The 12,776-nt window shown below is 35.7% G+C and overlaps 1 non-coding gene across 1 annotated transcript; it reads right to left on the bottom strand.

The window, feature by feature from the left end:
* Positions 1–2,543: 2,543 nt before the first annotated feature.
* Positions 2,544–2,650, bottom strand: LOC128281620 (small nucleolar RNA R71). Its single transcript, XR_008271870.1, has one exon. It is a non-coding gene; the product is annotated as a small nucleolar RNA R71 (small nucleolar RNA).
* Positions 2,651–12,776: the final 10,126 nt, after the last annotated feature.

The raw sequence follows: 12,776 nt of genomic DNA, 5'->3' as shown, positions 1-12,776 counted from the left end.
ACTTGGCCGCGTGAAAACCCCTGTAGGTTTGAAATGGAAAATAAATCTAATAATTCAACACGGGTGAGGGGCACGGGTGTGTCCCTAAACACATGGGCATGTGCCTTGCCTCCACACGGGCGTGAGGCATAACCCTAGGCATTTACTAAAATTTTCTATAGTTCCCGATTTAGTCCCTGACCGCTAATAAAACACGGTTTGGGCCCCATAGGCCCATAATAAGGACAATATGATTTTGTTCAATTGGTTTGAATTTGGAAATGAAATTTTATAACTTGTCTTTCCGAAATGTCTGAGTATGTGTTCGGTAACGCCTCGCACTTTGTCCTAGTCTTAGGTACAGGTAAGGGGTGTTGCACGTTTCGACTCCATTATGATTGTAGTAACTTTAGTATTAGTGATGTAACTCTCCGAACTTGGTATGGACGTCAAAACTGGGTTTAGGGTGTTAAAAATTCGATACAAGCTTGTGGCTACCCAAAAAGTAGTTTTGGAAAAAATATTTGGAGGTCTCTACACTTTGAAAATCATTAAAAATCAGCACGTGAAGATTTCTCAAGAAACTGTCCACTCTATCACTAAATTTATCATGATTCCATGCTTAAATGAAGCAACCAACTAACCCTCATTTTCACTTGATATGGCCGGACATTAATGGGAGAGAACCAATGGATCTTTAACGCCATTTTTAGTAAATTCAGCCCCCAACCTCAAGTATAAATACCACACTCCTCTCACCTTTTCATTCATCACTTAATCCCTAAAATCATCCATCATTCCTTCATTGATTACTCATTCATTCATTTTTTTCATTCTCTCATTTTCTTCCTTCTTTCGACACCTAGCACCCCATACTTTCCTTCATTTTTAGCAATAAAACCGTGATAAGATTGTCTTTTGGCTGGCTACCTTGAGGAGCCATTAGCAAAGGAGCAATATGAGGATCGGAGGAAAACATATTCATTCGGAGTTTACGAGGCTACTGATTTGAACATAGTTTATTCTTCCTTTACTTTGTTATTTTGATTTAAATATGTTTACAATGTGTTTTATGATCTTGTCATCAATAATGGTAGCTTTAATCTGTTGAGCTAGGATGATTGCATTTATTCAATGAAGTTTGTTTAAATCATGTTTATAGTGTTTGTGCCTAAGTCGATTCAAGTATGTATTTCATTCATACGTGATTGGATGCATTTGAATTAGCTGAATGATTTTAACCAAACGATGACTAATGGACATAATAATTGGAAAGTGCATGCTTAATTTAGATCCTAATCTGACTAAATTAAAGGCTCATAATAACTTTGACCAGCTCTATTATATTGCATAGTTTTTAGATTTATGTGATAAATTGTTTCAAACCTGATCCATCCTTGTTACTTCACATGAATTCTAAGAAACCCTTAGTTTAATATGGTCAGTAAAATGTATATTTCACTAAGTAAAAGATTCCAAAAAGACTTAATTTGGTTTCAAAACTCATGAAAGATTGAGTTGCCATGGAATGTTTTTCGAACACTATTAAGCATGAGAAAAATAAACTAAGTTGAATAATTTTATTATCCTAGCATATTTTTGTTATTAATTGTTGAATAGTGTAATCATATCATACATTTCATTTCATACTTTGCATTTAGATTAAATTTCTTTAGGGATCATCTTGTATTTAGATAATTTTATTTAGCTTAAACATCATCACTAAAAATATTGTGTTTTTATCATCAAATTGTTAACTTTAATTTTACAATTAATTGATTAACATACGCAGTCTTTGTGGAGACAATAACTCTTTTACTAACTTTATTACTCAATAACAATTGAGTACACTTGTACAAACCTAAGCATTACAAGTTTTTGGCGTTGTTGCCGGGGACTGTTGCCTTAATCATTTTTTATGAAATTATTCTATTCAATTTGGTTTTTCTTTCATTTTTATCTAAATTCTAAATTCTAAATTCTAAATTTACTAATTTATTTTTCAGGTGTTTATGAGCATAGATCAAATCATCGATTTATTACCCGTAGACCTTGAAATTGAGAAATGTTTAGACAGAAAAGACGTGAATGATCAGTTCAAAGACAAGTTGAGATGGACCTTGGAAATCAGAATGCTAGACAAGGAAATGGAGGCAATCATTTGCACAATCCAATCTTTATTACTGATAATAGGAATCATGCCATAAGATAATACATTGTGCCACTCTTCAGTGAGTAAAATCCGAGAATCAGGAGGCTGAAAATTGAGGCACCCCAATTTGAATTGAAACAGGAGATGTTTCAAATGCTCCAAATGGTGGGCCAGTTTAGTGGAATGCCTATGGAAGATCCACACCTTCACCTTCGATTATTCATGGAGGTGAGTGATTCGTTTAAGATAGTAGGTGTGATTGAAGATGCATTGAGGTTGAAGCTATTTCCATACTCGTTGCGAGATTGAGCATGAGCATGGCTTAAATTCATTGCCCTAAAGTTTAATATCTACATTACAAGAATTAGTAGAACAATTACTTGTAAAATATTTCCCACCAAGCAAAAACACTAAGTTGTGAAACGAGATAACCATTTTTTCACAATTGGATGAAAAATCCTTGTACGATGTGTAGGAAAGATTTAAGGAATTACTTCGTAAGTGTCCTCATAATGGGATTCCACATTGCATCCAGTTGGTGACGTTTTATAACAGTCTCAATACACACAAAAGATTGATGGTAGATGCTTCTGCGGATGGTGCTATTTTCTCTATGTCTTAAATGAGGCTTACGAGATCATTGAGAGGATCACTAGCAACAACTACCAATGGCCAACAAATCGAGCAACTTCAAGAAGACTAGTAACCAGAGTGCACGAAGTGGACGCGTTGACATCACTCTTAGCTCATATATCTTCTATTTCTTTAATGTTGAAATAGTTTACCACTAATGGTTCTAATAATTTTGCAGCCTATTTACCAAGTCAGTTCGAGGTTATTTCCTATGTATACTTTTGAGATGGTCATTCTTTCGAGAATTCCTATCAAATTCTGAGTTAATATATTACGTGGGGAATCAATACCAAAATAGAAGTGGACAAGGACCACAGTCTAACTTCTGTAATCCTTCATGGCGCAATCATCCCAACTTTTCTTAGAGTAACCAAGGAAATGGACTGAACAACTACATGCAACATAGACCAAGTCAACCCCAAAGGGTTTAATCAACAAGTTCCAAAATCACCACAAGCTGAGTCATGAAGAACTTTTTGAAGGCGTACATGGCGAAAAACGATGCCTTAATCCAAAGTCAAGTAATGTAACACCCCGAATTTGGGCCTAGATGGGCCTTGAGTGCGGGTCCGTAAGGAAGTTGTATATAGGTATTTAATTGTGCAATGAAATGACACAATTAAATGTCTGCTTTGGTGGTTAATGGCCCTGAGAAGTGTTAGAGAAATCTTGGGTTCAAACTTGGGCTTTAGCAAAAATTTTGGTATTAAGTGAAAAAAAAAAAACCTGGATGCTTGGATGAGGGTTTTTAAATTATTGTGTTAAATAAATGACACAAGGAAGCTTGTAGTCTAGTGGTTGTGGCGTCATTAAGGTTGTATGGGAGCCTGGGTTCAAGCCTTAGCTTTAGCAATTTATTTTGGTTTTTTTAAGGGAACCTGGACTTTGGCCTTTAGACCTTATAATTAATTGGGGATAAAATATGACAAAAAAAGCCTTGTGGCTTAGTGGCAAGTAGCGTGTGGAGCATCTAAGGGGAGGCATGGGTTCGAATCCCATGGCAAGCAAGGAGTATTTATTTTGCTAATAGGGGGTGGCAAGAGTTGGTGTTGAATTTAAACTATGATGTTGGAGGGATCCCACATCGGGAAGCTAACATAAGAGTGGTTGTGAAGCTGGCTTTAAATAGAGGGAACCATGAGGAGAGTAAAGGTACCTTTTCTTGGTTGATTCCTTTCGCTGTATGGCGTGCTCGTTTGGGTTGGGCGTTGGCTAAGAGTGCTCGGAACGTGGATTAACTCCAGTCTCCTATCAGGTGTGTATTTTCTCGCTACTCTAGCTGTGTGATGGGCCGAAAGGGGTCATGTGGGCCTAATAGGCCTACGGGCCCAATTGGATAAGTTGTTTGATTGTGTAGTAAATATTGGACTAGGCTAGATGAATCTCATATTTGTGGCTAGATTTGGGCTAAAAGGGTCACACGAGCTTGAGGGCCCATTTTGGCCGAGAATAGGCTTTAGGCCCATTCATATTGTTATCCCTGTTTAGAATACTTTAGTTTACCAAATTACTGAAATGCCCTCGATTTGTAGAATTACCATTTTACCCTCAGTTTACAAAATTACCGTTTTACCCTCAATTGTGAAATTACTGAAATACGACTGTAGGATAGAATTACCAAAATACCCCTAGTTTGTAAAATTACTGAAATACCACTAGTTTGTGAAATTACCGAAATACCCTCAATTTGTAAAATTACCAAAATACCCCTGATTTACAAAATTACAGAAATACCCTTGACTTTCTAAAAATTATAAAAATACCATTGGTTTACAAAATTACTGAAATACCCTTGGTTTGTAGATTTACCAAAACACCCTTGTAGGATGAAATGACTAAAATACCCCTAATAGGTAAAAAGACCGTAAAGTCCCTGTAGGGTAAAGTGACCGTAATACCTTTGTATGGTAAAATGACGAACATGCCCTTATGTTTCGTATGACTGATGTGCTTAGGATTTACATATATTGATATTGGATTAGTTAAGTTTGAGTGACAGGTGGTGGTTATCGTAGGTGATTGATTATGGAAACGTTTCAACTTCAACCCACAACAGGTGTGTACTAACCCTCGTAGTAGCTTAGATTAATATCTGCTGAGAAGTCGAAATGCTAAAATACCGGCATTTCGGGAACTTGTAATGTTGTGTGTGGGTATAGATGCGATAAATACGATAAGATCGGTGTTTGGATCGATGGAACGGGTAAGAACTCAATTTTGTGCACGATGGTAAGTTGGGCCTCAATGGGCAGGAATTGGGCCAAATGGGCTTTTGGGCCCATTTGGGTAAAATTGATAGAAAATGGAATTTGGAAAAGTTGCATGTTAACACGGTTAGTATTGTTGTAAAATTTGGGTTAAGCAGGCTTAGTGGGCTAAATCAGCATTCGTAGGGCCCATTAGGGGTTTTGGGCCCAAAAGCCCGAATTTGATAAGTGGGTTAAAGATCATTGTTTAAACAATCGGAAATATTGACAATTGTAATGAACATGGAAAACCTTGATTTTTGGTAAAATTACGAAAATACCCTTATAATATGAAAAATGACTATTTTGCCCTTGTGGGCAAGTGACTGACTTGGACTGTGTGGTTGACAGATTTGATTGTGAATATATGTTTGGTGATATGAATGACTTGACTGTGATTGTTTGATTCAAATATGGGCATGACATTCTACATACATGACATTTTGCATGGGATATGGGTTATATTGATGGAGGAAGTGCTAAAAGGGCTCGCCATTCATCAAAAGGGCTCGCCTAATTTACGAAAAGGGCTTTGCCCTAGTTTATCAGAAAGGGCTTTGCCCCAGTTATTAAAAGAGGCTAGGCCTCCAGTTATATGATAAAGCACTATCTTGCCGGTGGAGAGTTTGGTTGGGTGGGTTGAGTTATTCCCACATGGAGAGCTTGGTTGGTATGGGTGGAGAGTAGCGGATGGTAGGTCGAGTAGTCTCCCCAAATGGGCTTGCATACATTCATTGACATTACATGTGATATTGAAAAGGGCTTGCATACATCCATTGACATTACATGTGATATTGAAATGGGCATGCATACATCTATTGACATTACATGTGATATTGAAATGGGCCTAAGGGCCATACCATTTACAGTAAAGGCTTCGGCCCGTTTACAATAAAGGCTTCGGCCCAGTGATATGATTTATGAAAAGTCTTCGGCCCAGTGATATGATTTATGAAAAGGCTTCGGCCCAGTGATATGATTTATGGAAAGGCTTTGGCCCAGTATATGTCAAGACTGAATAGGGCTTTGGCCCAGATTGTACTGATACCGTGTTATTTACTGTTTGTTTGTTATTGGGGTTACACATTGAGTTTTCGTAAACTCACCCCGTTTTTAACTGTCCAGGTAATCCCTAAGCTTAAATGGTTTGGAGTTGCGAGGGACTCGGAGATGGCCACAGTACTGTTTCTTTTTCTTTTAATTACAATAAGTAGCCGATTTATTTCTTTATAAGTTTTATCTTATTAATATTATTATTTGGTTTTGGGTTGTAATAAGGCCATTTTAATTATTTTCTGTGATTATTTTATCTTATACCCTATATTTTTTTTTATAACAATATGAGTTAGACCTAGGGCGCGTTTCCAAAATGATAATTGTTTTCAAAATAACACAACGATACAATTAATCGGTTTATCAAAAATATATACTTAAATGAATTCCAACTCGTTTTTCTCAAAACCTAACCTAGCACCAAAGTGTGGCAATGGTTGTGGGCATGTCTAGGCTTACCTCTTCTGTTTCGGATGCCTACCTGGTGCATAGCTTCCATTCACTTTATTAACTTAGCAAAGACTATCTTTTAAAACACTAAGAAGGACGTTGAAAGAGGCATGGGTTTTCTTAAAAACTTCAATGTGACACGTCGGATTCGGCCATAACGTCTGGGCCGGGTTTGGGGTGTTACATTTAACACTAAAAAATTTAGAAAATCAAATAGGTTAGTTAGCTACGTAGCTTCGTAACCGACAGTAAGGAACTTTTTCGAGTGATACAAAAAATCCAAGAAATTTGAGTAAGGAACATTGCAAGGTAGTAGATTTACGAAGTGGTAAGACTTTGGAGCCCAAGGCGGTTGTGATTGATGATAAACCTACTGAGGAAAAGGAAAGTCAACCAACAGTTGAAATTCTTACACCAACAGAGCCAGAACTTACAAAGTCTGATAAGGTAAAACCTAACCTTGTAAATTCTGAAAAGCTAACATCTTCTTTGGATGTAGATTTATCACCTCAGAGAAGTTGTTCGATTTAACCCAAAGTTCCAACACCTCCATATCCTTAAAAAACCCAACCAAATAAACAGAAACATGAGGTGTAATTCAAGAAGTTTTTGGATGTTCTAAAGCAACTGCACATCAACATCCTGTTGGTAGAGGCTTTAGAGAAAATGCCCAATTATGTGAAGTTTATGAATGACATTTTGTTGAAGAAGAAAAGACTTAGTGAACATAAGACTTTAGCATTAACGAAGGAGTGTAGTGCGTTCTTACAAAACAAGCTACTTTTGAAACTGAAGGACCCTGGAATTTTTACTATACCCTGTAATATTGGAGAATCTTATTGTGGTAAAGATTTGTGCGACTTAGGTGTGAGCATCAACTTGATGCCCAAATCTATTTTCAAGCTATTGGGAATAGGTGAAGTAAGAGCTACAACTGTGACACTCTAGTTGGTAAATTGGTCTTTAGCATGTCTCGAAGGAAATATCAAGGATATTTTGGTAAGAGTTAATAAGTTTATTTTTCTTGCTAATTTTATTGTCTTAAATTTTGAAGCAGATAAGGAAGTTCTGATCATTCTGGGGATACCTTTCCTAGCTATGGAAAGAATGTTAATAGACGTGAAAAAAGGTGAACTCATCGTGAGAGTTCAAGACGATCAGGAAACATTTAATGTTCTGAAAGCAATGAAATTTCCACATCCGACAAAGGAATGTTCAATGATGGAAGGCCTAGAAACCTTAGTTTCTATGGAATGGGAAAACAAATTTGAAGAACTATTGGAGAACACTTTAGAGTCTAAAGTATTAGAGGATGAATAGAGTAATGAAAATATGGCTTTGTTAGAAGCCAATCCGACAAGCTATGTTCAACCAGCACGATTTGGCCACTAGAATTAGAAATCTGGGAATTCACACAACCAAAGTTATCAATCGAGGAACTGCCCAAACTTAAACTTAAGGTACTTCCTTGCCATTTGAAATATGTTTATTTGGGTAATTGTTTTACTTTGTCTATGATTGCTTCAGCAGAATTAATAGAAATCCAAGAGGAGTAGCTAATTGAAGGCTTAAAGAAATTTAAGAGGGCAACCAGTTGGACCATAGCAGATATTCAAGGAATAAACCCTTCCTTTTGTATGCACCATATTATCCAAGAGGAAGGAAAAATAGGTAGAATTGATGGGCAAAGGAGTCAACCCTATCATAAAAGAGGTAGTGCAAAAAGAAGTGATCAAGTGGTTTAATGCGGGAATTATCTACCCCATCTCAGATAGTTTATGGGTAAGTCTGATACAGTGTGTACCCAAGAAAGGTGTAATTACGATTGTTAAAAATGAACATAATGAGTTAATCTCGACAAAAGTTTTCACCGGTTGGAGAATCTGTATTGATTACAGAAAACTAAATAAAGTGACCCGGAAGGATCATTTCCCATTGCATTTTATGGATCAGATGTTAGATCAACTAGCAGGTAACGACTATTACTATTTCTTAAATCAATATTCGGGATACAACCAAATAGTTGTAGCCCCAAAAGACGAAGATAAAATGACTTTTACTTGCCTGTACAATATGTTTGCATTTAGGAGAATGCCTTTCAGTTTATGTAATGCACCTGCCACATTTCAACGATGCATGATGGCCATATTTATTGATATTGTAGAAAATTTTGTTGAAGTTTTCATGGATGATTTTTCTGTTTTTGGTAATACTTATGATGCTTGTTTGGGTAATTTGGCTAAGGTACTTAAGAGATACGAGGAGACAAACCTTGTCCTTAACTAGGAGAAATGTCATCTTATGGTTAAGGAGAGAATTGTCTTAGGACACAAAATTTTCAGAAATGGGATCGAAGTCAATAAAACAAAAGTGGGTGTAATTGAGAAATTACCACCACCAGTTAGTGTGAAAGGAGTTCGAAGTTTCTTAGGCCATGCCGAATTTTATCAAAGGTTTATAAAATATTTTTCAAAAGTTTCTAAGCCTTCATTTATGCTGTTAGAGAAATATACAATTTTTTTTAACGAAGCATGTTTAGAAGATTTTGAAGAGTTGATAATTCGATTAATCTCCGTAACACCCCTAACCCGTCTCTGTTGTTGGATTAGGGTTACAGAGCATTACAATAAAATCAAAAACATTTAAACATCATAACATTCAATAATTTAAATATATCATAAACCGTTCAATCACATACATTTTGTCCCTAAATCGAGCCCTCAAGGCCCTAAAAATAGTTAAAATACAATTTGGGACTAATTTGAAATAAAATAGAAGGTTAGGGAAAAAGTAGCAAAAATTGGAAACAGGGGTCACATGGCCGTGTGACATAGCCTCAGGCCGTGTAACTTTCAAATAAGGGACACACGGCCGTGTCCCAACCCATGTCCTTACCCGTGTAACTTACTGAGGAGGGTCATACGGCCGTGTCACATGCCCGTGTGCCAAGCTGTGTAACTCTCTGAGTAGCCCCATATGCCCGTGTGCCAGGAGGTATGCTAGGCCGTGTAACTCATTGGCTTGTACACTAACAAACTCTCACATGACACATGGCCGTGTTGTAATAGCCCAAAATTGGGTCTAGTTGGAACAGAGGTTTCGGGACCACAAAATTTGAGATAAAAATAATTATTTTATGATTATTTTGAGGTCTATGATATGATTGCATGATTGTGTGAAAATTTCGTGAAGAAATTCTATACATAAAGTGCTCAATTTGAAGTTAGGGACTAAATTGAATAAGTTGCAAAACTTTCATTCTAGAAGTTTCTAGTATGAAATTGATTTGAAATATTAATTAGGAGGTCTTAAATAGGAATTTTACCAATTTCTAAGTGATGGACAAAAATTGGACATGGATGGAATTTTTGAAAGTTTAGTAAGGAAGGGCATTTTGATCATTTGGTAATTAAAAGAAATAAAAAGGGAAAATTAAGCCAAAATCTACTCATCTTTTTCATGGAGGCCGAAATTAGCATGGGGGAAACCATGGCTAGGGTTTTCAAGCTTTCCAAGCTCAATAGTAAGTCCGTTCTGACCTCGTTTTTCAAGTTCTTTACGTTTTTGGAATCCCGGTAATTTGATTAAGCTTATTCTATCAATAATTTAAGCTAGGGTTCATATTTGGAAAAATACCCATAGGTGAAATGTGTTTATTTTTCTGTTTTATGATAGAATATGAGGTTTTAAATTATGTTAGACAACTTGTGCTACTCGGTTTTGAGTGAAAACGAGTAAAATGGCTTAATCGGTAAAAATACCTAATAGTCATAAGTATATGTTAGAGTGAGAATTTGATGTTGCCATAGAAGGGAAAAGTGATCAGCATGTCATAAAACATAAGAATAAGGGATGAAGTTTAATTCCTGAGCCTAGGGACAAAAGTGTAAATATGCAAAAGTTTAGGGGCAAAATTGTAATTTTTTCAAAGTTTGAGTTAAGGACTGTTTTGAATAGTAAATTAATTAAATAAGTAAAATATGATGTTTTAGATCCCGGAAAATGAGATTTGAACCTAGAATGAGAGAAAAATCAAAAATTGGGAAAGTTAGTAAAATGATCGTTTTAGTATCGAGGTAAGTTCATATGTATAATAAGAATTAATTTATGCATGTTTCAATGTAAAATTGATATATTTATTATAATTTTCGAGGTGTTGAAAGTATGTAAGTTGGTATGATAATAATATAGCAATAATGTTGTAATTTATATTTGAAAGTTAAATTTAATGAATTAATTGAATTATGTTAAATTAAATGATTATGGTGCCAAGTTTATGAATTGATTTAAAAATATGTCTATGGTACATGAAGTGCATTGAATTATCATACATAAATGTGATTTCTATGATTATGGATATTTTGGGAAATTGTAAGTTCATGTGATTTTTAATAAGGCAATGTGTAATTTAATGTTATTGCCTTGATATTAAATGAGATGTAAGTTTATATGTAAGTAATACATCAATATTACTTGTATTATGATATTTTATAATAATATTGGAGATATGTTTGTGGATAATTACTTGATTGGTGAAATTGTTGGAAAAGAGAGAGAATCCGGTTGAACCTTTGGAAAGATTGGATGATCTGAGATAGTATGTAGCTAGGTCACATGTATGGTCTTGAGTGCACATCATGTGTACAAGAGAGCTACAAGACATTATGATGTAGCTAGGTCGCATGGGTGATACTATGTGTACACCATGTAGACAAGAGAGCTACGGGATATATGTAGCTAGGTCGCATGCGTGGCTCCAGGTGAAGGACACCATGTAGACAAGAGAGCTACGAGATAAATTGGCTAGGTCACATGGGTGGTACTGAGTGTTCACCATGTGTACAAGAGAGCCGATCTCTATGATGGGTGGAGCTATGTGCTGAAACCACCAAGTATCGAGGATTGATCCGAAGTGTTCAACGGGAGACTCTCTATGTATTGCTTTGTGAGTTTTGTGATGAATAAGTGCATGAACTTGGTTATGTGAATGATGTGTTCATTAAGTGACCAGGATGTGGTAAGGTTATAAACAAGTAAGTTATACATGAGGATGATTTTATGGTGACCTTGTGATCATGGGCCTATACTTGTGATGTATGAAATGTGAGCATTTATTAGTAAATTGTGAAATCGTACTTACAAGAATGCTATATACATTAAGGATGTGGAATATAGAGGAGGAGGAGGAAAATAAATATATGTGGAATACATGGAAACTATGGTATATGAAATATTGATATACTGAAATAAATGATATGTGTTTATAAGAAAACAGAAAGAGAATGTTATGTATCATGACATGTATATATATATATATATATATATATATATATATGACTAGTCTCAATGTAATGCTTGTAGGGTATGGAGTTGAATTAAAATGTTTTAGGCAAACATGTTATTTGCGCATCTGAATTGTGGTATTTTATAAAGATATGATCTAGTTTTAAATATGAATGCTTGATGATTAAGCTGAAGATATTTGGCAAGATGATAATCTTGGTATAAATGTATAAGTGGTACTATAATAAACAAGGTAAAATGAGTATGAGAGACACATGTATGATGATATAAAAATGCTATGCTTGTGGTTTAATTGAGAATATTTAATCATTAAATGAATACCATGTTATATGTTTTTGATTTTGTATAAGTGTGTACGAGATTAAGGTTGACCAAAGCTTGGAAAATAGCCTAGATATATTCCACACAGGCAGAGACACGACCATGTGTCTTAGTCGTGTATGGAACATGACTTTGGGACACGGGTGTGTGGAGCCTTAAAGCATGAAATTTTCAAGATTTTCGTAAGTTCTCGGTTTAGTCCCGAACCCTTTCTAAAGTATGTTTTGGGCTTCGTAGACTCAAATAAGGAACTATGTGTAAGTGAATGAATGTTTTGAAATATGAATGAAATTTTATGGCTCGTATTTTAGTTTAATGTTGGTATGTTTGTCCGGTAACGCCTCGTACTTTATCCCGGCCTCGGGTACGGGTAAGGGGTGTTACACGTGTCACCAGGCTGTGTGCCTCACTCAACTATGTCGCATGCTTGTGTCCCAAGCCGTGTGAACCCAAGATGTACCTAAATTAAACCATTACAAGTTCATTTAATACCCAATCAATTAAACCATATAAACACATATTAAAGGGATTCAAGCACCATTCAAACATACATAATCATGTCATTTCAATCATCCTAAATCACCTAACCAATGTGTCATTCAAAGGCACCACAATTGCATCAAACATCATTTACTAAA

This window comes from Gossypium arboreum, chromosome 1 (genome assembly GCF_025698485.1).
Source record: "Gossypium arboreum isolate Shixiya-1 chromosome 1, ASM2569848v2, whole genome shotgun sequence".
NCBI lineage: Eukaryota > Viridiplantae > Streptophyta > Magnoliopsida > Malvales > Malvaceae > Gossypium > Gossypium arboreum.
The sequence above is the reverse complement of the archived record's forward strand: the minus strand, read 5'-3'. Positions and strand labels throughout refer to the sequence as shown.